Source organism: Xiphophorus hellerii, chromosome 24 (genome assembly GCF_003331165.1).
Source record: "Xiphophorus hellerii strain 12219 chromosome 24, Xiphophorus_hellerii-4.1, whole genome shotgun sequence".
Classification (NCBI taxonomy): domain Eukaryota; kingdom Metazoa; phylum Chordata; class Actinopteri; order Cyprinodontiformes; family Poeciliidae; genus Xiphophorus; species Xiphophorus hellerii.
Window position 1 is genome coordinate 15,316,961 of NC_045695.1, and position 25,832 is coordinate 15,342,792.

General features: G+C 39.1%; 1 long non-coding RNA gene across 1 annotated transcript; it reads left to right on the forward strand.

Annotated features, from left to right (window-relative positions):
• Positions 1-8,077: 8,077 nt before the first annotated feature.
• Positions 8,078-12,805, forward strand: LOC116715599 (uncharacterized). The gene is made up of 3 exons (XR_004338204.1): positions 8,078-8,176; positions 11,421-11,422; positions 12,774-12,805. It is a non-coding gene; the product is annotated as an uncharacterized LOC116715599 (long non-coding RNA).
• The last annotated feature ends 13,027 nt before the right edge of the window (positions 12,806-25,832 follow it).

The window sequence follows — 25,832 nt, forward strand, 5'->3', positions numbered from 1 at the left end:
GTGTTTACTACAGCGCAGGGCATTCTGGGTAAATAAAACCCTGACCCTGTTCCATTTTTGTTTACATTTTGTGAAGAAGGAAATTGCACTTATGTATTCTTTGTGTCGTTTCCTTCAATGGTTGTTGGTGCAGCGCCCCCACAGGCGAGGAGGGGAACAGGTTGCTCAAAAGGTTTGGAGCAGCTGAAAATGTATCCCCATTTGAACCGAGGTGTGAAAACACCCTAAGTTAATAAAAACAAAAAAACAACTCTTACATATCTTTTTCTCCATATTTGGCCCATTTTATATATAGTTTACATCATGTTGTTGCTGTAAAAATCCAAAAGTTGTATCATTTTAACTTCCAAGTCATGTGGAGTAGATTAGTGTGAATACATGAAATAAATATATATTTCATGGAGTATAATAACACACAGTTGGGTCCATAATAAGTGGTAGAATGAAGCAGGTAGCGGAGCTGGATGTGATGGAGCAGAAGTTGGACCTGTCAAATCCATCCATCCTGTTACTGTTGACACCAAGCAGGAAAGACTGTGAAATACGACCTAATTCTGATGTCCACATTTTTCCGTCATATGGTTTTATAGCCTTATTTTATTCTAAGATTACACGTTTAAATGAAATAAATCGCTTGTCTCCATCAATAAAGCGAACGTAAATCAGACACGTATGAGGCATTACCTTCCCTTTAAAATCCCCTGGAAACACAAATCATCACATCTTGGAAAGCAGCGCCGGGCTGGGAGCTAACCAAGCGGAAAAGACGCCCAACAACCATGTTAACCTTCAGCAACACAGCGGTCCTGACAGCAGTGAAAACAGGCCGCTGCTCACTGCGCGTTGGGATGACAGCAAACACATGCATGAAAATAGTCTCCTGGTCCGGACTCCACCTGCAGCTCGCGGCGCGCTGACCTCATGGATTACCTCACCGTGAGAACACGTCCACCAGGGACGCGTCCTACATGCCGACGCTGGACGGCGTCGCCCTGGATCTGCGATGCATGCGGCCTGTCGCATCCCAGATCCCTGCCTTAAATCACCCGGCTGGATTCAGCAACAGCCGCAGCCGGGAGAGCTTTTTACAAGCCCCCTCGTAAATGTGGCGACCCGATGTTTTCAATTAGAGGTGAGCTGATGCATAAGCAGACCCTAACAAGTTTTCAACGAGTCCTACCTCTTGAGCCGCTGCAGAGAAATATGTCCTGCCAGGTGAAAGGCACCGGGGTCGGCCACACAAGAGCAGCCCCAGCTGGGAGAGGAGTTGAAGGTTTGATGTCAGCTCTGGGAGGAAATACTCCTCCACATGTGCAAACAGGAGGCTTTCAGTCAAACACAAGAAGTCTCTTGCTTGTTTAGGGTCACCAATGATAGGCTTTCTAGCCTTATCTGAAGGAAAAATGTTAAAAATGTAAAATCAGATCTAGTTATTTAGTTTAAAGGTGACCTAAATGGGTTAGGATAAGTTTATGTGTGAAACAAAACATGTTTTTGCTCAAAATTATTCTTAGATAATGAGATTTTAGTCTGAACTCCTTTCAGAATAAGTTGTTTTATAGCCTCCTGTCACTTTAGATTTAAAGTCTACAATCTAAACCATACATCTTTGAAAACGCCATTTTGTATGCCAACAGCAAAACTCTTGTCTTTTCCAGCAGCCATTGTACAGACCTGAGTGAAGCTGACCCCCACACCGTCTTCAAATCAGACAAAATTGTTTTCAAACATTTGTGCTGCTATCATTTTAAAGATATTAAGAAATGTTTCCAGAGGTCATGAAAGGTCAACCAGCCTTCAAATCGGACAAAATTGGTGTCAGTCAACTCGACAAAATTTGTGCAGCAAAAACTTTTGTTTGTCCTGCTCAGGCTTTGAAGATACTAATAAAAGTTTAAAGGTCAAAAGGTCAACCAGCCCCCTCACCTCTATGAAAAGGTTTGTGCTGGTTTGACACCAAGTTTATTTGATTTTGGCAAAAGCAGCACAAACAAAAATGTCGAGCTGATTGACATCAATTTGGTCTGATTTGAAGGCGAGGGGTCCAACTTCACTCAGGTTTTTTACTGAGGTAAAGGCACCTGGCCAAATGTGCTGGAATTCTGCTCTGGTTGCTAGGTAACCAGGTGGAACTCTGCTGGGGTTGCTAGGTAACAACACAGTGCCCGTGGAACGTCACTCAACAATCGGGAGGTTTTCGACTCATTTTCCAGACACCAAAACACATGAACTTATTGGCAAAAAAAAAAAAAACTGGGTGTTTTTTTTTAAATGCTTGGTTTGTTTTTAAAAGCAGTAGAAACCGAAATGGAAGAACAAAAACATGCGAAATGTGAGTTTTGCATAATAGTTTCCCCCTTAGGTTTTAGGACATGATGGCCAGATGAAGCTTTCTCTGCAGCTCGTCAGATTCACACGACCTCAGAGTGACTCTCAGAGAGGGAGTGTCTGATGACAGAACCCGTCTTCGCCTATGAAAAGTTAAAGTTGCTCTGAAATGTGGCATATTACACATTTAGGAGGCTATTTCTGTTGTTCTTGCTTGGAGAGTCGGGTTGTTCTGGTTACAGGATGGACACAAAGTTTATGTCTGTGGCTTAATACCATCACTTTAAGGTTTCATATTTACTTAAACAAAAAAATCATTTATTTTTTCATAAAAATGATTCAACTAACAATGTTTGGCTAGTTTACATTGTTTACGACTATTAAAAGCTCTGTTCTTTAAAACAGGAAAGACAACAAAGCACTAAAAAGTACTAGTTCCACTTCACTTTCATTTCACTTATAACATGGGAAAGATGTATTTTTATAAGTTAAATAACTTGTTAGTTGAACTTGTACTATTACTAAGAATTGAAGAGGTTTTGCATCCTGTTAGATTTAGAGAAAACAAGCAAAGACACCAAATCTTAACAAGTTTTTCTGTCTAGTTTCTAGTGTAAATGTCTTAACTTTTCAGCAAGAAAAATCCTTAAATAGTGATGAAAAATACTCATTTTACAGGCAGATTATTTCACTTATAATGTGGAAAATATGTCTTTCTATAAGATGAACAATCTGCCAATGGAACTAGAACTTGTTAAATAATCATAAAGTAATTAGTAACTTAAAACAAGCTTCTATATCTTCAGATATTTGCACTAGAATCCAGACAAAAATCCTTGGTAAGATTTTCTCCTTCGCTGGTTGTTGTAGCAAATGATCAAATGCTTCTCAGTGCGGTTAGAAAATCCTGTGTTGCAGGAAAACCTTTTAAAAAACCGTCTCTGATTTAACCTGAAAATGAAGAATCGTGCGCCACAAGCAACTTTTTCTGCCTCTGAGGAGCTGACATTTCCCCGATGCCCTGACAGCAAAGGGTGTGTTCACGTTTGATATCCAAACAGGCATCAACACACACAGTCTGTGTGTGTTTGACTGCATTCATCACCCTGAAAGCGTGTCTCCACCATCCTGCAGTCAGCTTTCACCTTTGCAGCTGGAGTCAGGATTGATGTTATTACCTTATCAGAGGTGGAGGTGTCTGCAGCAACCGCAGAGAGGCCAGGAGAGAGAGGGGCGGCTGGCAGCCGACGGGACAGCGGGCGCATTTATCCCTCGCCGCCGGCTTATCAGCGGGGCCTGTAAATCTACCTGACAGGTCTTTACAGGTGCCGTTAATCCCACTGATTCAATTCATTTCGCTAACTGCTCGGATGCGGCCCCTCGCAGCGGGGGAGATCAAACCGCTCGCCGCATTCTCGTTTTGCCGCGTTAGTTTGTGTTGTCCTGGTGATGGAAAGCCAAATCCACTCTCTCTAACGTGGAGATGAAAGGTGTAATGGAGCCTCCGTGGCAGCCAGATTATTCCTGCAAACATGTTTGTGCTGCTTTATTTGCTGCACACAGGCTGAATGTTATTTACTGGGGAGAGATTTGCTGTTCAGGTATGCAGTTTTTCAGCGCTGCGCCGTTACACTCTTGCAATCATTTGTACCTCGGAGGTGTTAAACTCTAATCTTATGCTGCTCAGCTGTAGAGGTGCTGCTGCTTTGATGGATTGATTCATCAAAACGATGTTCTTCTTTGATTTCTTCTGACGTTTTGAGCTAAACTTTTTGATATTTAGGAGAAAAAAGGCCCAAAACCTCAATATTTTTGTCTTTTCTTGCTGCCTTTTTTGTGTTTAGTGGATACAAGAACAGTTTGTATTTATGAAATCATGTTTTATATAATTTTCAACCATATTGCATCTAAATATAAAAACTAACTGGTGTTTCTCCATCCTCTGCTGTTCAATTTGTTGGTTATTATTGTTTTGTCAGTAAATATCTCAGATTGAAACTTTTGTCTAATTATCTTATATTTTATCACAGTCAAGGCCAAACTGAAGTTCCCCTCCAAACCACTTGGGGGAAGCAGTGAAATGTGCTTAGAAACCATAAATCTATGAATATAATTGTATATTTATTAATTTTAAGAAAATATTTTGTCTCTAAATGGAGGAAATGCTACTTGACACGCTATTGGCTGGCGTTTTCAAAGCACCCAATCCAGAAGCAGCATTGAATTTCCAGGGTGCTGATTGGAAGATTGTAGATGCTAGCTTCTGCGGTAGTGCTAATACAGTTTGCACTGTGTATTAGTGCATATTAGTGAACTATTAATAGGAAGTAATAAGTGTATCTGAAGGGAGTCTGGCATTTTGAGAAATTTTGCATATTTGTGTTGATGTACGCAAACATTGGTGATCCACTGTGCACTACTACCTTATTATTGTGCCATATTATATATCATATAGTACATTGCATTAAAATTGTATATTTTACTCTTTTATATCATATTATTTTGCATTGGATTCTGTTACAGCATCTTATATTTGAATTTTTGATGTAGGAGATTCATTTTGACTTTTGTACAGTTCCTATAAGAACCAACCATGACTGAGCTTTGGGAAAGTCGGTGGTTTTTTAGACTTTAGTGAAACTTTAGTGGTAAAATATTTCAAGCTGTGGAGCAGAGTGTTTTTCTGGGTCTGGTGAACGTTTCTTTGCAGACGATGTGATTCTGTTTTCATCCTTACGCCAAATAAAAGTCGGTTCCTCCCTAAAGAGGCCAAAGAATCTGGATTTATTTAGTTTCTCAAAGGTGAATTAATGGGTTTTTAATTGACCGGAGAGCCTCAAACGGTTTTCCTCCTAGTTTTCCTATCAGTGGTCTGTCAGACGGTGCCCTGCAGATTCTCAGTCTGTGTTCACACTCGGAGCAATAACATCCACCGCTCAGCGATAATCAGGAGAGAAAAAAAAAACACGCTGGGGAAAACAGAAAAAAACCTTGACGGGGCCGGCTTTGAACTTTTCACCTTTGCCACCTGTCTGTGCTTCCTGGTTTCACCAACAGGATCTCCATCTGTCAAATAAACGTCCTATCTTCAGCCTTTATTTGTTCCCGTGTTCGACAGAGAATTCCCCGTCGTTTTATCCACTTTAAGTCGGGAAGGTTGACGTCCATGTCAGCAGAGCAGCAACCTTGTCTTTGTCAATGATGCCTCAGCAGAAAAGCGCCGCAGAAACATGTCACCTCTCTGTTTTATAAGGTCTGCTGAGCTCAGTCGTTTTCAGGCAGAGCGTTTTTCCTAGCTTTACCCAACAGCCGAATGATAATCACACTTCCTTCCTAAATGCAGGCCCCCCCTGCTTCTCACCGGTGATTCTCCAAGGCTCTTTTTGTGATCTTAAGAGGACCACTTGTGAGTAAAAACAAGGCCAGATAAAATCTTGGCAGGTTTGCGTGTTTAAACGCGGCGGTCACCTCCGCCCGGTTTCCTGCTGCAGCCATCAAGCAGCGACCTTATCGCTTCCTCGCGGTGATTAGGCGGCTTCCTGGTGAATGCATCACAGGTTCAAGTTCATTTATGCTCCGCCGTGCTGTGGCAGGCCGGCGGACCTTTCGGTGAGTCATATAGAGATTCCTACTTGGAGCACAAAGATCAAAACGATGACTTTTAAAAGTAAACAAGACTTTAATTGGCTCTTTCCCTCCAACAGATTTGGGTCTGTAAAAAAGGATCTAAACCTGCAGATTGGAGATTTTAGCTCAAAAACAGAGAACAAAAAATGACAAAGTATGTTGTAGAATAATCTGAAGCTTCTGGATGGACAATAAGGAGGTAATTATTTCTGACTTCAGCACATCATTTGTACTTTAAACAGAAAATAAGGAGTCAACATCGATTTCTGAGTTGTTTGAGTTTTCAAGGAACAGAGAGAGAACAAAACCCCAAATATTACGCCTCAGCAACTAACCTCCAAAAATACATTCAGCCAGTTGAGGTCTAGTTTTCCAACACACAAGGTACAAAAATACCTGATTTTGCATCGTGTTAAAACAAGCTGCTATATCTAACTAAAAGGTTTCTTATGAGTTAGTTTCTTCTTTTGTCAAGTTTACTGAGATATTTGCTCTAGAAAGCGCTTGATGAGATTTTGTGTTTTTACAGTGATGTCATAAAAAGGTCTAGTTTTGTAACACCAGGTGTAGAAAAACCTTTTGGAGATTCAAGATCCTAAATTTATAGAAAATAAAACTCATTTCAGATTGAACTGTGATTAATTAGAGACCCTTCATTGTCCGGCTGTGTGTCTTCCTCTGCTGTCCCTCCGTCTCTGATGGGACGTCCTCTTGCCGGCTCAGCGCGGCGCGTGGCGTTTATCTCTGACCCGCAGGTTCGGCCTCGCTGTCTGAGCTGCCAAAACAGTCCCATTCAGCATTGTGCTGAGTTCATCAATGCTCCTCTGACACTCACACACAGAGGGAAATGTGTACGCGCTGCAAAAACGGCCTGCTATAAAATCTAATCTGTATGACTTGTGTTGCGCTGCTTGTCAGTCAAATAAATTGGACCGGATTGTTGACTTCTTCAGTTTTGATAACTCTCAAAAATAATTATCAAAACAGGGGGTGATTATTTTCCTGTCAATCACCCGCTCTATTAGCAGAGAAATATTTAATCAGTTATTACACACCAGCATCGCTTTGGTGATGAGAAGAAATGAGTAAAACGACTGAGAGAAGCTGATTTTTTTTAGAGTTTCACACAAAGGAAAGAGCAGGTCAGCCTCCGTCCCCTCAGGCTGGACGTCTGGGGGCGTCCATGACAACCTCCATCGCCGGGCGCCCATCAACTTCCGACAGGTCAGATCCTCCTGGCGCGCGTCCACCGGGGTCCCCCAACCCGCGACCTCTCCCCTGTCACAACTGTCACTTGACTCCAGTAAGCAGAAGGCGGTTTTATCAGAAAACCTGAAGCTGGTTCTGACAGAGGCGAGGAGCTGCCACAGTCTGACCCCGGAGTATATTTAGCAGCAGCTTGGCAGGCGCCCGTCCCACCCATCCTCCTCCCACCGCTGCTTTGATTATGTTCATGCTAATTGGTCTGAACCTACATAAGAATGGAGATGATAGTTATGAACTCTGCTTGCACTCTGACCTCTAGGCTGAAACCAGATTCTCGTTTCAATGGTTTTCCTTCGTCCCGGTGATACTGAGCGTCTCCTTCATTTGTTTTAACCAGACATTTACCAGACACAGACCCACACCTGCAGTTTCTGTTAAAGTTTAATAAGTTTTTTATTGAAAAAATCTTATTTGGGAAAATTTTCTTTTGTTTCATTTTGTTATTTCCTATTAGTTAAATTAATTATTGTCATTTTCATCTTTAAATTAAAAAAAATTCTACTTAAATTTATATTTTGGTCCATCTAATGATGTAATTTTTAAATATTAAATGGTTTATAATTTGATCAGTTACTCAGTTCTAGAGTAGACTTTTTACCAAATACTTCGATACTCACTTGAGTCATTTCTTGGACTGCTATTTTTTACTTTTACATGAGTAAAAGTATGTTAAAGTAGTGTTACTCTTACTTGAGTACAATTTTTTGGTACTTTGGCCACCATGACAGACATCAAAAACAAGTTATGCACACATTAAATTGTACATATTATGCATTTTACTTGTTTTTTCACTTATATTTTCTATTGTTGCTCAAAACACAATAAGCACTTTAAAAATCATCATCTAGATATAAGTTAGTCTTTTTTGGTGTTTGGAAAATGAATCGTTTCAAGAACCTTCCGAATGTAACATCAGAAATCAGCAGGCACGGTCCGTTACCTAGCAACCCCAGCCGTTACCTAGCAACCCAAGCTGAGTTCCAGCACGTTTGGTCAGCTGGTTGTAGCGCTGGACAACAGCTGCTGGAAAAGACAAGTGTTTTATTGTTGACCTACCATCCATAAACCACTTGCTGCATTCTTGTTGGTTGTGCAGGAGGCTCCACTTCTACTTTTCAAAGTTGTACTGTTTTATAATTGTAGCCATTTTCTTTTGCTTCTTATTTTATCGTTTGATGAGGAAAGAAGATGGCGATGGATAGCGTTTCTGCCTTGCTGTTAAACATGTCAGACACCAAAACTAAGGATCAGTCTGGCCTAAAAGTCTCGATCTTTCTAGTGTTGAATTTGAATCTTTGGAAACTTTATAAACTATTTACACGCCTTCATAAAAAACCTGCATGCAAAATTGAAGAATTTTCACACAAAACTTCTTTATTAGTGATAGTTTTCTAAAAGCAGAGCCCATGTCACCGCTTTTCACACAGTTAATATCTGAACATTTCATCTTTTATAAGCCTCCTCCACCCTGCAGTCTTTTGATGAAGTAGGCCAGAGCAGGAATTTAAATGAGACATTTCACCATCTTTGCAAACTGAACTATGGACCCGGCACACTCTGAGGCATCAAGATGAGATGTGCAAAAACTCTGTCAGCACTTTTAGTCGTGGGAAAAACTCTGGTTTTCGCTTCTTGTGTCTCGTCTCCATCGCCAGCGGTATCACCGTCCTCGCTGCTTAGCAGGAATCAGAGATTGGACCTAATCAGTTCTCCAGTCACCGTGTTTAAACGGTCTTTTTGCCAGGTTAATGGGATTTCCGCTGAAAGGGTTCGCGCTCGACGGCTAAAGTGGTCCAGACAATCGCAATGAGCTCTGAGTCAAGTGTGATTAACCCGCCGACCCGCCTGTAGCCATCGCACCTCTGCTCCCTCTCAGCTCCGCTGGAACTGCGCTCGGGTCGGATTTGCTTATTAGGATGTAAACAAGGGTTCAGTGAAACAAGAAGAAACGTTGGGAAAACATGAAGCAGCTAGCATTTATATGTTGTCCTTAAAATAGCCTTGAAAGACGGTTCATTTTCTTCTATTTAATTTATTTTTTGTTTTATTTGTCCATTCAACGACCTATTTCTAGTGTAGATTGATGATTTTCCAGGCAGTTCCCACTCTCAAAAAGTTCCCCTGCTCTACTTGAAGCAGGCCCACAGCATCACACAACCTCCGCCGTGCTTAACAGTTAGCATGAGCTGCTTTTCTATCGTCTTTGTTGAAAAAAATGTCATATTTAGACTCAAGTTAAAGTCCTGGTACAGTTAGGACAAGCTCAACATCTTTGTGATGCTTTGGGTTCTTCGTAGAGTACCCAGAAATTGTACTTAAGTAAGAGAAGTACTACTTCAACTTTTGTTTACTCAGGTGAAAGTAGAAAGTAGCCGTCCAAGAAATTACTCAGTATTTAATAATCAAGCTAGCTGATCAAAACATCAGGCATTTAATATTTAAAAAATACTTAATCAGCTGGAAAAATGAAAATATTCAATTACAGATTAACAACATCAGGCAAAAAATAAAAAAAAATAAAAATCATTTTCTTTCAATCTAAAACGTATGAAAGTTTAATAAAAACTTCAAGTTTTTGGTAAATGTTTGGATAAAGTTACTGAAGTACTCGGAGTGGATCGTAGTGAACATTTTTCCACAAATATAAGTAAATGTAAGAAGTTACTACATAATTGTGCTTCTGTGTCGCCTCAGGGAAACAGGAAGTCATGAACTACAAATTAAAAGCCTCTTCAGTTCTCCGTTTCCCTCCATTGTTGTTAGTTTTTATAAATAAAACCACCAACATTTATGCTACTTAACAGCCTAACATCAGTAATGGAGCAGGTCGTTCCGCTCGGATCCACATGGCGTCGATAATCATCCGTTTGTTTGGGTCAGCGTCTGCACTGATTTCTGACCTCTGACCTCTCCGTAGCACATAAACCTCCGCGTTATCGCCAATGAACCGTCTTCCGGCGCGTTAGCCAGGCAGAAATGAAGAGTGTTATCACCTCTGGTGAGCGCTGGCCGGCTCCTTCCTGATCCAGGCCCGTCAGTGAAGCGTAGCGGGATTTTACCTTCATTTATTTAGTGATGACTCACTCGCTGCAACAAGCCTGACAAATTTCTCTGACATTTCAGCTCCACCTGTGCCATTTGGAGTCGTATCCATCTGATTTCTCAGTACAGTAGCAGCAGAAGAAATGGCTGTAATTCCAGTGTTTGTACATCTTATTCATATTTAATGGACTTATTATTATCTGTCACCTTCGTTCTTAAAATATGTCAGTGCTGAAAACAGGTGATTTTTATTCATCCTCCACTCTGGTAAAAAAAATTACCAATGAATGTCTCAGTGGTTTTCTTCCAATAAAAACTGTTGGTTTTTTTTACTATTTCAACATTAAATTTTTGGTCATTTTTCTGGATTATTGATTTGATTTCTACCTAAATTATTTTGTTAAAGAAGTTCTTGAGTTTTTCTATGTTTCTTGGTCTTTGCTGTCATTAACCTTTTGTACTTTTTAAAATGTTCCTCCTGGTTCATTGCTTCTGTTTGCTAAGGCTCACAGTAACTTTGTTTTCCTTAATCACTTCTGGGTTTAGTTGTCCCATTTCTGGATGAAACCATTGAGCTTCTACAATATTTTGACATATTATCCTGTTTCTTCCCATAGAAAGTATTCCTGACTCACTCTGTGTTTTCTGTCTATCCCGTTTGGCATGCTTTTAGATAGAAAGTACTCCTGGCTCAATGCTTCTGTGTTTGCCTGGTTTTCTTTGTAAAATTGAGAATCTGCTTGAGGTAATTCTGGGTTTAATTGTGTCTAATTTCTGGATAAACACATTGAGCTATTACTTAGAGTATCTTGGTTTTTCTTTCCTATAGAAAGTATACTTGTGTCAGTGTTTGCTGTAGTTTTTTGTCTGTCTTTGCCCCTTCTTCTCTTTTTGGTAGAAAGTATTTCTGTCTTTTTCTTTTTCTCTTCCTTTTTGCACCATGTTTTAGTTTCCTGTCTCATAGAAAGTGTTGCTTTGAGGATTAATTCTTCTCGATAAACCAGCTTTCTTTAGGTATATAAATGTTAAAATCCGCTCTTTCTAAATGTTAACATAATAGCAGGAGGTTAAAATAATACTCAACGTTTGCATTATTACTGAGGCGGCTTTGAATTTTAATTAACTAATAACAACCTGGTCTGCATCCATTCCCGCAGGAGTTTAAGATATATAAGGTAATATCTTTGAAGCTCAGAGCCTGTAAAGCGTTTTGTCAGCCAGCGTGTAAAGACACACCTACTGTCCGTGGAAAATTGCCATCATTTGTTTTAATTGAGCACTTTTTGATGTCGCTTCAGTTGTCAGAAGATATCTCGTTTGGGAGGAAATCTTCACATGTTCACTTCAAACGCTCCAGGCAAAGGATTTCTCCTCCCTTTTTGTTAAAAGTAGCTTGCTCTGAGAAACGAGGGTTGATTCTGTGACAGCTACAGCACACGTGTGAGAACTAGGTCACTTGGTATTTAAAAAACACACTTATCAGGGCTTAAAGAGGTTACTCATGCCCACCTAGCATGTTTTTCAGAGTGTAGATCAGGATTTAAGTTACTCCACAAGATTTGTTCCAAATCAAGGGAATAATTTTACCTTGTTTGCACAAAAAGCGGCTAGAAATAAGATTTCTACCAAAAACCTTCCCTGGAGCCACAGGGAAAGCAGTGGAAACAAACCAATCCATCCACTGTCTTCAGCTTGAGGTCAACCTGATATGGCAACCATCTAAAGCGGGTATTTGAGAGGTCCGTTTCCCCCCTGGAGGATTCTGAGGTGGTCCCAAGACAAATGAGACATATAATCCCTCTGGCGAGTCCATTGTTTACCCTGGGGGGCTCGTATCAGCGTGGCAAGCCCCAAAACCTCTAAACTCAAGAGCCCAAGAGGGTTCTTAATCAGATGACTGAAAGAACATCAGCTCCTTCCTTTCTACAAGGCTTAGCCCGGCCACCAAACCACTGCAGGTATTCACTCTATATTTAAAGGAGACCTACTGTGCAGAATTCATCTTTTGCTTCTAAAAACAGCAACGTTTTGGCAATAAGTTCTTGTTTTTCTGGTGCCTTGAAAGCCTCCCGATTCAGTATTATGTGTTTTCCAGGCACATAATGCCATTTTATATCACAATCGAGTAAACATGTTACCTTAAGTTCTTATAAAATGCTTTGCTATGTAATTTAACACCTTGAAATTGGGCCTCTGTCTCTTTAAGAAACTCCGCCTTCAGGAAGTCATCACAGCATGGCTCCTATAATGAGCTCAGCAGTTCCACCAGGTGTTTGCTGATTGCTGCTGGCTAGTCTGAAGGAGCTGAGTGTGGGAGGGGCTAAGCCTCGAAGGCGGAGCTAGGTCCACCCAGGCGTTTTGCACAGCTGAATGGTTGCCATGGAGATTAAAGGATTTCTCAAACATGCATGAAATAATCAAGGCAACTGGACCAGGTTTGTTTTTGAAGATGGAATTGCTCAACAAAGCTGGTTTTACATAGTACTGTCCCTTTAAGTCACATTCAACAGACTCTGTCTGTCACCTAGCAACCCAAGCGGAGCTCCAGCATGTTTGGTCAGCTGGTTTTACCACTGTACAATGGCTGCTGGAAAAGACAAGAGTTTAATTGTTGGCCTAATATCCAGAGAACACTTGCTGCATTCTTGTTGGTTTTGCAGTAGGCTTCACTTCTGCTTTTCAAATATGTACGGTTGTATAGCTGAGCATCTGTTTGCAGCCATTTTCACATGCCTGTGTAAATGTTGAGTTAGGGGGACATGCAAACCCAATGCTAGCATTGTAAAAGGAAAACATCCACTTGGAACAAGAAGGACATCAACGTGGAAGAAATATGCCCTGAAACAGAAACTCCCCAACGAAAGACAGAAAGGAAAAATCATCATCGTGAAAGACTGGATGAAAGTGTTTTTTACTGACAGACCCTGAAGTCTCGTTGGTGAAGGAGATGATGCTGAAAGGCTTTTCTTGGGGCCATGTCAATGAAACGATGAGTAGCTGAAGAAAAGAAGCTTCAGATTTAGTGATGATGAAGTCGTTTCTCTGGATGATGGTCCGTCTCTCGAGTAAAGAGCTTCCAGGTTTTCGTGAGGAAAGGCTGATCATCTCAGAGACAGAGTCATTCTGCAAAAACAATCAGTCTGAAAAATACAAACAAAGCCATGGGAGGTTTTAATATTACCATTCCTCCAAGTGAGGATTTCAAACTTCTGGAGGTGGAGCTTCGTTATTTTGTTGCTTTATTTTGTATAAATTCCTTTCTGCGAACCAGGGCTAGTAATCTGCCTAGCAACAAACTCAGATCAGATCAGGAGTCCTTCCTGTAACCCAGAACTTGCTTTTACTGTTTGGACTGCTTGGTTTACAGGAACCCTCTAAGTGTTACTATAAACTCAAAGCACTTGCAGATTGATTGTTGCATTCATTTGTTCCTGGGAACATTCACCATCCACGGCTCCCAAAGCTAAAGTTCCAGCTCCGCTGTGGTTTTGGACTAAACCTGAATAATTCTCTCTGCCGGGCTGCTCACCCGTTGAAGCATTGAAAGGGGGGTTTGAATAAAACTCCAGAGCCAAGCCTGTTGTATTCACTTACTGATGTTTGCGTTAACAGCCGCGGCTCACTGCGGGTGACATAATATTTGACATGAGATGCCAAGTGTGAGACGGCCTGTGTGTTTTGTTCTCCTTGGGATGTGGAGGTATTGCGCCAGCTGGCTGTTCTGGTTGAGAGCCTGATGACGGACGGACCAGAACAGATGCACAGGTATGCGCACATGAAACTCCACACCAGCTCCAGCGTTCGCTCGTTGGAAACGTGGAGTTTCTCCTGTTTTCCCTCGTTTATTATTCTTTTTCCTTCGAGCTGGAATATCTTAAACCACAAAACCGAGAACGCGCTCCACCGTCCTGCAGACACGCACGATTTTTCCCCCCAACAGGTGCAGAAGAAGATCAAGTTGCAGCACTTTTCTTCTTCCTCCCTCCTCCTCATCTTGTCCTTCCCGTCTCTCTCAAATTAATGCCGAGGAGAGCGGCTTTAGAGGCGTTTCTGACGCGAATGAGGGGGGTATCGCTAATAACCAGCCAAGGTACACTAATCTCCGTTAGCAACATTTGGTTTACCTTAAGCTGGAGGGACAGCTGTATTAAAAGCAGGAATAATCCTAATCAGTTCAAACTCCATCCTCCTCCCTCCCTTCCTCACCTCTTTGCATATAAAACTTCCACATTAGGCTTAAGAGTACAGCGGCTTAGCTGCTGTTTGCCCTACATCTGTCTTCCCCCCGCAACGACCAATCAGGAAGGTGGATGGAGGGACGAAGGGAGGGAGAAGACATGAGGGTAAATAGAGGAAGGTGTGGATGGAGAAGACGACAAGGATGATGGAAGACTGACAATAAAATAAAAGACACAAAATATAACGATTCAAATGAGCCCAGATAACAAAAATCACCTAAATATTTAGATTTTGTCCAGTTGTTAGCATTAACCAGTTAGCACTAAGTTAGCATTAGTCATTAGCACAGCTAGCTAATGGAGGAAATCAGAAAAGTAGCATTAAAGAACATAAAATCTCCACTTTTTACAGATGTGTTCGATGAGAAAAGTAGCTTCAAATACTGTTTTATGAGTAGATCACAACAAACAATTTACCTTTTATTGTATTTCTTTATGTATGAGATAGCATTAGCTTGTAGCACAGTTAGCCATTGCTAAATGACAGAAAGTAGCCATAGAGATGCTAATAAACATTTTGTTAACTGTAGCACTGAGTAGAAAGAACATAAGTAGTTTAATTTTTTTGTTTTTGTCCAAACTAGCAAGGAAATTGTCATTTTTATGTTTTTATATAAATAATCTCCTCTTATATTCAGTTCATACCCAGGGAAACTCCTCTTTTTTACATCTTTAGATGCTTTTAATGCCATTTAAAACGTTTCAGCCTGTTGGTTGTTTATGTATATCCTACAGCGCTCATGTACAGGTGAGTGAAGAACAGAGCGTTGTGACCCTGTGTTACAGTTTCTCCTTACATGAGATGTTTCAGACCTGCTCCGCTGTGAACAGCTTCTGTCTCGGTGCGGTTTCCCTTTTTTTCCTCCTCTCCTGAGGCCCTCGGCACCATAAATCCGACTGATTACTCCGCACCCCTTTTGCTTGACTGCACCTTCACAATCAGCCGTGGCTGCCAACAATGAGGCCCTGATGAATCAAACATCCATGGCATTAGTTTCACCTTGCTGCCCCTTTCCCATGCACCGCCGCCTCTTTGTCAGGCCCCGGTTTGATGGGAAGGACTACTGACACTGGCTGCACCTATTGATAGACAATTCTGTAACGACAATCCACAAACAACCACAAACGCTCCTCCTCTTGCACTTCAATTTGCCCCAGTAGTAGGTGACAAAACTCGAGAGCCTCCATGTCTGCCAGGAAGCAACGGCTAGAAAGCGTCTCCATAATCCAAACCAGTTTCAACGTTTTCATTAGAGGTATTGTCGTTTATTTGGCAATATGTAGAGAGATTTTTCCATTAATAAATGAAATTATTTCAAAATTACATATTGAATTTACTTGGGCAGTTTTGATGAAAAAGAAAAGAAGAAGTTTTTCTTAATACGGTCACAAAATAAGCTAATGCTAACACAAACAGTAACCATTAAATCTCCTAAATGGACATATTAATAGAATATTAAAATAATCTACACTGGCATTAAAGCTTAATCTGTTCATGTCGCAGTACTGGCTGAATATTTTAATATTTTTATTTGCCTTTGTATTTGAATTTGGTCTATAAATATCAATGTTTGCAGCTTTGTTTTATTAAAGCTGCAAGACGTAACTTTTATTTAAAAAATTGGTTTTTACATATTTGTAAAAGCTGTAACCATGTTATAACAGTATGAGCCAATCAGAGCCAGGAGGAGGGTTTTAGCGCCGTCAATCATGATTGTGTATGCGCTTTCGTCACCGGATCATAATATTTTTAAAACTAGTTAATAAGGTAAATCCGCCGTTGTTTATGTCTTGATTTAACGCCTTTTGCTTCATCTGGTGCAGAATTCTGACGCAGATCTCACGTCCAAACTTTTCTTCGGATAAAATGCGACATAATTGATGCTTTGCAAACTGATATTAGAGTGGAACTAATCAGACTTTTCTGCTGGTAGCTTCAGATAATTTTCCTCTCTAAGTTGGTGTTGTTTTTTATGATTTTCCAACTTTTACATTAAAGAAAAGCAGCAGCTCTGTATTTTTCTAGATTATTATGATGATGTGATTCTCGTTTTCCCTATATTCATGGCTTCTTTGGTTCTTTGTTGGGTTCGGATGGATCTGCTCAATGTTTTGGATTCTTACGGTAAAAATCAGGTCGAAAGATGTTGCATTTTTCCCACGGCTCCATAAATACTAAAGGTTTTATTGGTCTAAACAGATTCATTCTGCCTCTGAATCACAAATGTTGCTCTGAAATGGAAAGGCGATGATATTCTATATGTTGTTGTTCCAGACCTGGTTAATTGGTCTTTTAGCTGACCAGTGACAGGTATAAATGTGGAAGCGGTTTCTGCTGTGAAACGCCACAGGAGGCTTTCAACCAGAGAGAAACTGGGATGTAAACCATCAAACACTCTGAGCAGCAAAAGCGCATCCGATGTGTTACCCACAATGTTTTATTCATTGAAATATATTTGATTATATTTGAATCTAATTGACATTTGGAGGTAACTGACGACTTTCCTTCCAGAATGGCACAACCAAAATTAACACCTCGTCTTAGAAATGGATGTTTTATATCAAAGTAAATAAAATCACATGGAGGCTTCTTGTTAGTTTTTGACATGGTTTAATTGATAAATAAACTGGGAGTTAGACATTGCTGCGTTAAGAAAGGGTCCAAAATGTAATGAAAGAGTTTTGAAAGAGTTTTGTTGAGTCTGCAGACACATTGGTTGTGTTTTAGCTTCAGCTGGGACTGGACACCTGTTTGGACAATTAGCTTCTAATTCATTTGAATTTCAACTCCTGGTAATTTAAGAATATCTGTAATAATTTGATCTTTTTTTATTGCTTAACTCAACAGAGTTGGTATTCACAGAATAAAAAAAAAATTCTTATGTCTTTATAATTTATTAAGGTCAGAAAATCATAATTTCTCACCTTAAAGAAGATATTTTCTCATTTTATCATCTCCTGTACCGTCTACACGGACAAAAGTAGAGCAACCACAACATGCGCCCAACGTGAAACTGGTCTGAGCTCGAAGAAGAGTCCTGGATTCGATGCCATCAGTGTTATTGGCCTGGTTAATTAAGTAAAACTGTTGCTACAAGTCAAAGTTCAGGCCTAAATCTGATTGAGAATAAAAATGAAAGTTTAGAGACACTTTCCCTTCATTCTGACTGAGCTGCAGCTGTTTTGGAGAAGAAGTTTAATCTGAAATCTGAAAAAAAGGTGAATAACTAAGGGACTGAACATGAATGCATGCCACACGTTTCAGATTGTCATTGCTAAAACATTTTTAAAATTATTGTCTTTACATTTCACAATTGTGTTGGTCTGTCAGAGTATTTAGGGTTTTGGTTTTGATGCCACTAAATGTTGAAAATTCACGTTTAAATTCCCAAATATTGGATCCAAACGAAGGCGGACGTGGATGGATGGAAAAGTGTTGCTGCCAAGTTTAGTTTAAAACCCAAAATGCCAGCATCTAACCTAAAGAAACCATGAATATTGTGTTTCGAGTTGTTTTTGTTGCCTGCACAGAAACATTTGGAGCGCATCCATGGAAAAAAACAAACCCGCTTTGTTCGGGATGAAGGCTTTGCTTCTGTCCCAACATGTGTCTGGTCCAGAGAGGTTTAAATCTGCCCACCTGTCCACACCATAATCCTCCCAGCTTTATTACAAAACTGTGCAATTAATTAAAGGCTCAATCACTGGGATTAGTAACCGACGTTCAACCTGATTCTCCAAACGTAGATTTATTTACGTTTCTCTGCGTTTCGGGGCAAATTTTTGTGACTCAAACGCAGGAAAACGTTGAGATCTTGCCAGGAAACGCAGAGGTGAGCTTAGTGGAACAGCAGCGATGGTCTCGTTTACAGTGGCATTACGGAGATTAGGATTATCTGTGCTGTATGTTTACAGCATAATGAAACAGGCCTGATATAATGACCATCAAATCTGGATTAGGTCATTCACAGGAGAGGAAGGAATTTATCCCCCCGATTATTGTGTTGCACAAAAATCCCTGCGAACACGCCTTCACGTGGAAGTGAAGATCTCCGTGTTTTTCCAGACTTTTTCCTGTGAAATGCAGCGAGGCGGCCGGCCGGCGCTCCGTAAAAACGTGTTTATGTTCGTTGTGTGCATTTGTGTGTGCAGGGAAGTTAGCAAAGCAGGTTATGGCAGCACAGAAATGACACGGTGCAACAGATGACGGGCATTATCCCATCAACCTGCTGTTTCTGCACACACTCTGTACCCTGCATGTTCTACTGAAAGGACAGCAGGAGTGTGTGTGTGTGTGTGTGTGTGTGTGAGCAGGAGAGGGATGGACGGAGGGAGGGAGGCCTTTCACACACACACACACTCTGCACCTGTCACAAACAGCCTGTCAGAGCAGAAGAAAAGAAAGTTCAGCCATGAGGAAAAGCTGATGACTTGATTAAAGTTATTGTTTTATAATTAAATACATTAAACACTCATGATTCATAACTCCTGAAAATCTAAAATTTGTTTTGTTAGATTGTCTGAAATGTTTTAATTTCTCGTTTTGTAAGGTTTTTTTATGTTACTTTGCCCGTTTTCTAAAAACCAGTGCTGTCAATCGATTACAAAACAGAATCAAATTAATTTAAATTCATCTAAATAATAATATGCAGCCAGTTGTTCTCTTTCTGTTGAACTCCAACCAACTACAGCTCTGGAAAAAATAACCTCTGGTTATTCCACCAAATGTGGATTTCTGAACTCTTCCTGAGTTAAAACATTAGTGTTGTTGTTTCTAAAGGATCATGATTGTTTTCTTTGCATCTTTTTTGTTATTTTCTGCAAATAAATGCTAAATATTTGCTTGATGTTTCAGAAACATGTTGTCAGTACAGCAAGTAGCAGCAAACTTGTTCAGGTGACGGATGAGAGCTTTTAATATAAATACATAAACAAACCTTTATGTAACCTTTCAAATAAAATAACCATGTTTATTAATACCATAAAGATGTAAACAGTGACATGTATAAAATGTTGAGTAATTATGCTCAAATTTGCATAAATTGTAGTTCATGTATTGCAGAAATCTAAGTTTATTTCTATTAAATGCAAAATCAATTTACTGAAGTAAAAGAAAAAGTACAGAGCAGTAAAACAACTTAAGTACATTTTTTTCCCAAAAGTTACCCAAGTAAATGTAACCAATACTACTAACTTTTGAACATAGATGAACAAAACTAGTAGCCTGTTCTTGCTAACAATCTTAACGTGACATATTGGATCATTTATCTAACATTACCTGCATAATATTACCGATTAGTTCAGGGGGGGAAACTGTGCAAAGTTTTTACCTTTTGCTGGTTTGCTGCTGTGATTCTAACACACACCTGCAGCAGGAAGTCTCTGTTTCTGCTGCACAGGTGTAAAAACCAGCATTAGCATCTTAGCGCTCATGTTGCATTTAAAGGCGGCTTGGAAAAACACGTTACGACACATTAGCAACAGGTTACATAGTTATAACAGCTGAAAAAAGATCAGGAGGAAGAAGATACAGATACAGGAAGTGCAGGAGCCCCGACTGTTTCTACTGGACTGAGATAGGAATAACAGAAAGTTGATCACTCTGAGGTAAAAATATAAAACCAGCTTCCAGTTCAGGGAGGGCACGGTTAAAAAAAAGTTAAACTTTTCTTGTTAACATTTAACAAACATACTGTGTCTATATCATGTCGTTCCATCATCAACTGCAACCGAACACGACGCTCCTCCAGCGCTCGGTGTTAGAACAATATCAGACCTAAATATCAGCAAACATGAGTGGATCTGCATACTTTAGGCGTGAGCCGTGTTGTAATGTACCTCAGCAGAAGGTTAACTTCTCTGCCTGCAAATTGCCGCCACCCCCCACCAACACGGCTGGACAAAAGGCTCAGCAGTGGCCTGGTGATTGCCTCTTTTCAAATGGAAATGCTGGTTGCTTCTCTTCTGCCCGTTGCCTTAAGCAGTGTACAAATTACAGTTTACAAGGCATGGAGGAATAAAAAGGAGAGTAGATCGAGAGACGAGGAGGTGGGAGGGGAGGAGGGCAAGGCAGAATATCTTTTCTTGCTATTATTTTTTTTTTAATTCGCCAAAGTGACATGTAAATTAGCCTTTAAGTGCTCCACTCAGGGACTGTGATCGTGCCCTAATTGTCACAGTCAATTGTGGCCAACAGTCTCTTCAATCCAGGCGGCTTTTGACAACAAGCACGCCAGGATCAAAAGAGAATCATTGACTCGGCTCCCAACACATAAGCCAACACACACACACACACACACACCTTTATCTGCGGTTTAGCTAGCTGTGCAGGAAAGCGGTGTGTGTGAAAGCTTTACTCAGTTAGGATGTTATCCTGAACAGGAAGTCTGGTTCGTTTGGTGACTCTGGTCCCTCTAAAAAACTCTGGTTTAGCTTGAATATGTGGATTCAACACCAAATCTTCCCAATCTTGCCACACTTGAAATAAGAGAAAACTAACTTAAATATAGATTTAAAAAGTATTTGTTGCACTTAAACAAGCTCCTATATCTTGCAGAAAAGTTTTTTGTAAGTTAGTTTTGTCTAATTTTGATGTGCAAAGATATTTGCACTATAAACTAGATAAAAATACTTGGTAAGACTTTGTGTTTCTGCAGTAGGAAGTGGACTACAGCACAAAGCATTCTGGGTAAATACAACCAGAACAAACGTGTGAGTCTAGCATTAGCTGGAGAAATGGTTTGTTGTCTTTTACCAAAGATAAATAACCACTAAAATCTGACAAGACTCCATTTTTATATAGATTTTTTGAAGGTAGTTGCGCTCATGTCTTCAGAGATTTTTGTGTTGTTTTCTTCAGTGGTTCATGATGCAGCGCCCCCAGAGGCCAGGAGGGGAAAAAGCTTTTTCAAAGTCTGGATTATTTGACACAGAGCAGCTGAAAATGTAACAAATGTTACAACTTTGTGGTTATTGAACCGTTGGTGAGAGAAGCAAACCCAATTTCAACATAAGCACTAAATCAGAGATGTTTAGTTAGGTTTAGTTCGTTTTGGTTGATTATTGACGTCTTTGCAATAAATGTCTGAACCACAGCATGACCTTTTCCTGAACCAGACGTAATGTTTCATCCATCTTACCCTGACTAATCATGCAACACGGTTCACAAAGCTCCCTGGTCACAGTCACAAGCTCCCACTCACCGTCTCTCAGTGGACCCGACGAAAACACCAAGACACTTCTTGGACTTCACTAGGTGACAATAAAGGAGGGAAACAACAATGTACTTCAGTTTTTGTTTTTTAGGCACTAAAATATTTCAGATCATTAAGCTAATTTTAATATAATCTCAGCTGTTTTCATTGATTATGTGAAAAATCTTTCGGAAATCAAAATCTTACCAAGTATTTTTGTTTATTTTCTAGTGCAAATATCTTAGTACACTTGAAATAAGGCAAGTGTGCAAGCAGCTTTTCAGCAAAAGTTGCTTTTAACTTTTGTTTAAAAGTTACAATAAAATTTTCAGCTTGTTTTAAGTCAATAATTCATTAATATTGATGAAAAAGTTCTAGTTCTACTAGTGACATGATAAAAATGACATGTTGTAACTGAAATATATACTTGTTTTAATCAATATTAAGGAACTATTGATTTAAAACAAGCTCCTATGTCTTTCTTCTAAGTTAGTTTTGTCTTATTTCAAGTCTAATTAAGTAAATTATTCCTTAATATCGATTAAAACAAGTACTAGGTCGATGATTTCACTTATAAAATTACATTTTTACCATGTTACTAATGAAACTGCTCATTTTTCATCAATATTAAAGAATTATTGACTTAAAACAATGTCCTATATCTTGCTGTAAAGTTACTTTTAAGTTAATTTTGTTTTATTTCAAGTATTTGCAGTAGGGACTATAAAAATAGTTGGTAAGATTTTGTGTTTTGGCTTCCATTAAAAGGTGAAACCATATTTTCATAATGGCTGTTTTGTGTTTCCTCAGATTACATAATGTTTAAAATTTCCTCTTCGTAGTCGAGCATCCTGTGTGCTCAACATATCTTTGGTTAGGCTCGCATTTTAAATCTCTGAGATGTCACGCTGAACAATTACTGAAAACAATACCAGGTCCAACTTGAGCAGAGAATACCAGTAAACCATAATGGTTCTGGATGAGTTCATGTTCCAGTGCCACCGCCACACCCAGCCACACACACTGGGGATGTTTCTCCCTCCTAAAGGAATGATGCTCACCATTAGGTGGACACAGTGTGAATTTATGGGTTTAACTGTGAAATGAACACATTTCAGGCTTCAGTTTTATGTGCGATATGTTTGTACACTGAATACAGAAGAGCTCATTATGTTTGAATCACTAGCTGAATATTATCATGTGATAAATCTTCCAAATGGTCTAAATTTGAAGTTCTGCAGGCTTTGTGAAAGTATTTAGTGGAGTTTGCCTCAGATTTTCCAAACATTTCAGTCCAGTTCCAGCAAATAAATAATATCTAACAGCTACTGAGGTAAGCTAAACTTAACAAAACAAAGATAGGCTAAGCTAACCTAGGCTAAACTAGAAAGATAAAAAAAGACTACACTAAGTTTAAATAAGTGAGGGTAAACTAAGTTAGCATAAACTAAGAGAAAGTAAACAGAGCTAAGATAAGAAAAATAAAATAAGCTAGGTAATGCGACACTAAGCTAAAGAAGGCTAACCACAGGAAAGCTAAACTAGGGTAAGGCATTTTAGGCGCACTATGCTAATGTAGCTAAACTTAAATAAATTAAGCTAAACTAAGATAATGTAATCTAAAATTAGATGAACTGAGTGAAATTTTACTTAGTTGTTCCTTTTGTCCAGGAAATTAGACGTAAGATGCTCTCTGACTTAAGTTAAAGGAAGATTGGCTAAGCTAACTTGGCTAAAATGAGTGAAATTAGTGCAAAGCTAAACTACTGTGAAAAGATTGACAAGATGGTTTTTTATTGCACATTTCAGCAATAAGGGAATTCTAAGTACTGAAAATATAAAATATTAAAAATAACTTACATTACATTTGAAAAATAAAGAAATTAGTTTTTAGCCTTGTTTTAAAGGAAATCAGTTTGCAGCATAAAACCTAAATGATGCTTCTCCATGTTTGGTTCTGAATCTGAAGATGCTAAGCTAAAGCTAGCTAAAATCATGTCTTCTGTCTCCTAAACTTTAGTACAGTTGTGTATAGTTACTTTAATAATATAAAAATTAATTTTCCAAGCAGTTTTGGATCTGAATGTGATCAATCGGTCTACCTTATGTGACGAAGTTTCAGCTTTAAAAGTTGTGATATTCTGTTTCGGACTCTAAATACATATTTTAACTTCATATTCTAACTGTAGTAGAGATGTTTTCATAACATTAGCATGTGGATTAATTATCCTCCTGTAAGTTTACATATTCCTTTGAGTGTTTGGTTTCCAGGTTTTGCAGTATGATTGCAAATCTTGTTTTTCCAACCTTATCAATACCAGTTTGGTAAACAAATTTCTCTCCCTCTGTTAGCAGCGTATTATTTGAGCTGATCTGGGTTTATGTGGACAGCTCTGGCTGAGTGGGTCAAGGTTTGTGCATATGAATGCTCAATCTTTTAATTCTATCTCCGTGTCCTGGGAGGATGTAACCTCATATACACAGGCAGATATTAAGAGCACGCAGATATGCAAATGTCTGTCGAGATTAGAGCTACAACAATTATTCAAATGTTTGATTAATTATTCATCGGAGACGCCGTCAATTATTCATTTCAGTGAGCGATAAGGCGCCTTTTTTCATCTTGGAGTAAAAAGTTTTCTTGAGGGATCTATCAGCATCCCAATCAGAACCATTTTATTTGTGGAGTACAGTAAATGTGCTGGATTTGTTTTGGTGGCACTTATGCAGAGACTGTGACGGGATCAGACAGTTAGACGGCGCGCATTATGTATTCTGTATGTGCAAACGCCTCTTTGTGTCTGCTTCCAACATGATTGGATCTTTCCTGTGATTGTTTAGCCAAAGAACCAGCCACTTACTTTGATCCAAGCTCAGCCCAGGCAGATGATGTTCAGTCTTATTAGTTATTGTTTTTATTGCTTTTAAATCACAGAGTAACAGAGCAGCAACCTCCAGTGCTTCGGTCATCTTCTGCGACAAAAACTAAAACTTTAACTTCAGTTTTTAACAAGTAGACCTTTTGTCTACTCCAACTGGTCTGAATGAACTCATTTTTGGAAACCCAATCCACAAATAAGTTCTTTTGTAATATATTTATTGTGTTTTTGCATATATAAAACATAGAGGATAAAAGTTCAATCACCACCACAAACAATCAACACTCAGGGTATAAAGTAAAGTTAAATTAAATAAAATTCAGCTAAAAATGCATTAAAAAAACAATAAAATATCAAATAAGAAATCAATTAAAAAAAGAGGGAAAAAGATAAATACAGGTATAAATATAAAAGTTACATCTTTTAGCTATAATCAACTGTTAAACAGGTAAAAATACATTACTACTAATGATAAAAATACTAATTATAATAATAATGTTAAATTTTCGCCCATCTATTTGCAGATTCAACTGGATTTTTTTGTGGAACATAAATCCAAAATATTTTTGGAAAACCTGCTTTTTCTCTGATTTTTTAAAATTATTTTTATGTAAAACATTTGAATGGAAAAGCATTTTGGAGATGCAATACTTATTTCCTCTGTCGTGTTAATGCATTTTAAAGTATACTTTGTGTTTAACGATTAAAATAGCCAGTTATTATCACTTCTGGACGTCAAATACTCATAAATTGTAGCTTTTTGCAGGCAGCTCATTTTTACTGCTGGTTTCCGTCTTCACTGAACTTTTAATTCTTATTGTATTTTAACCAAACAGTAATTTTGACAAATATTGATATTCATTATATTATCCAGCACATTTGATGAGCTGGTTTTACTGCTGTACAATGGCTGCTGGAAAAAGTGTAAAAGTGTTTTGTCGTTGACTTAGAATCCAGAAACCACTTGCTGAATTCTTGCCGGTTGTGCAGGAGGCTCCACTTCTGCTTTTCAAAGATGTACTGCTGTATAATTGTGCATCTATTTGCAGCCATATTCCCATCTGAGTGCAAACGTTGCAGCAGATTACTTGGATTTAAAGCGACAAGACGCCCTAAAACAGCTCAAAATAGGCTGGAATCTCATTATCTAAGAATGATTTTGTGCAAAACATTTAATAAACATGTTTTGTATCCTCACCTGTTCAAGGCAGCATAATGTCACCTTTACGTAATCGTGAAATAAAAGCCAGAGAATGATG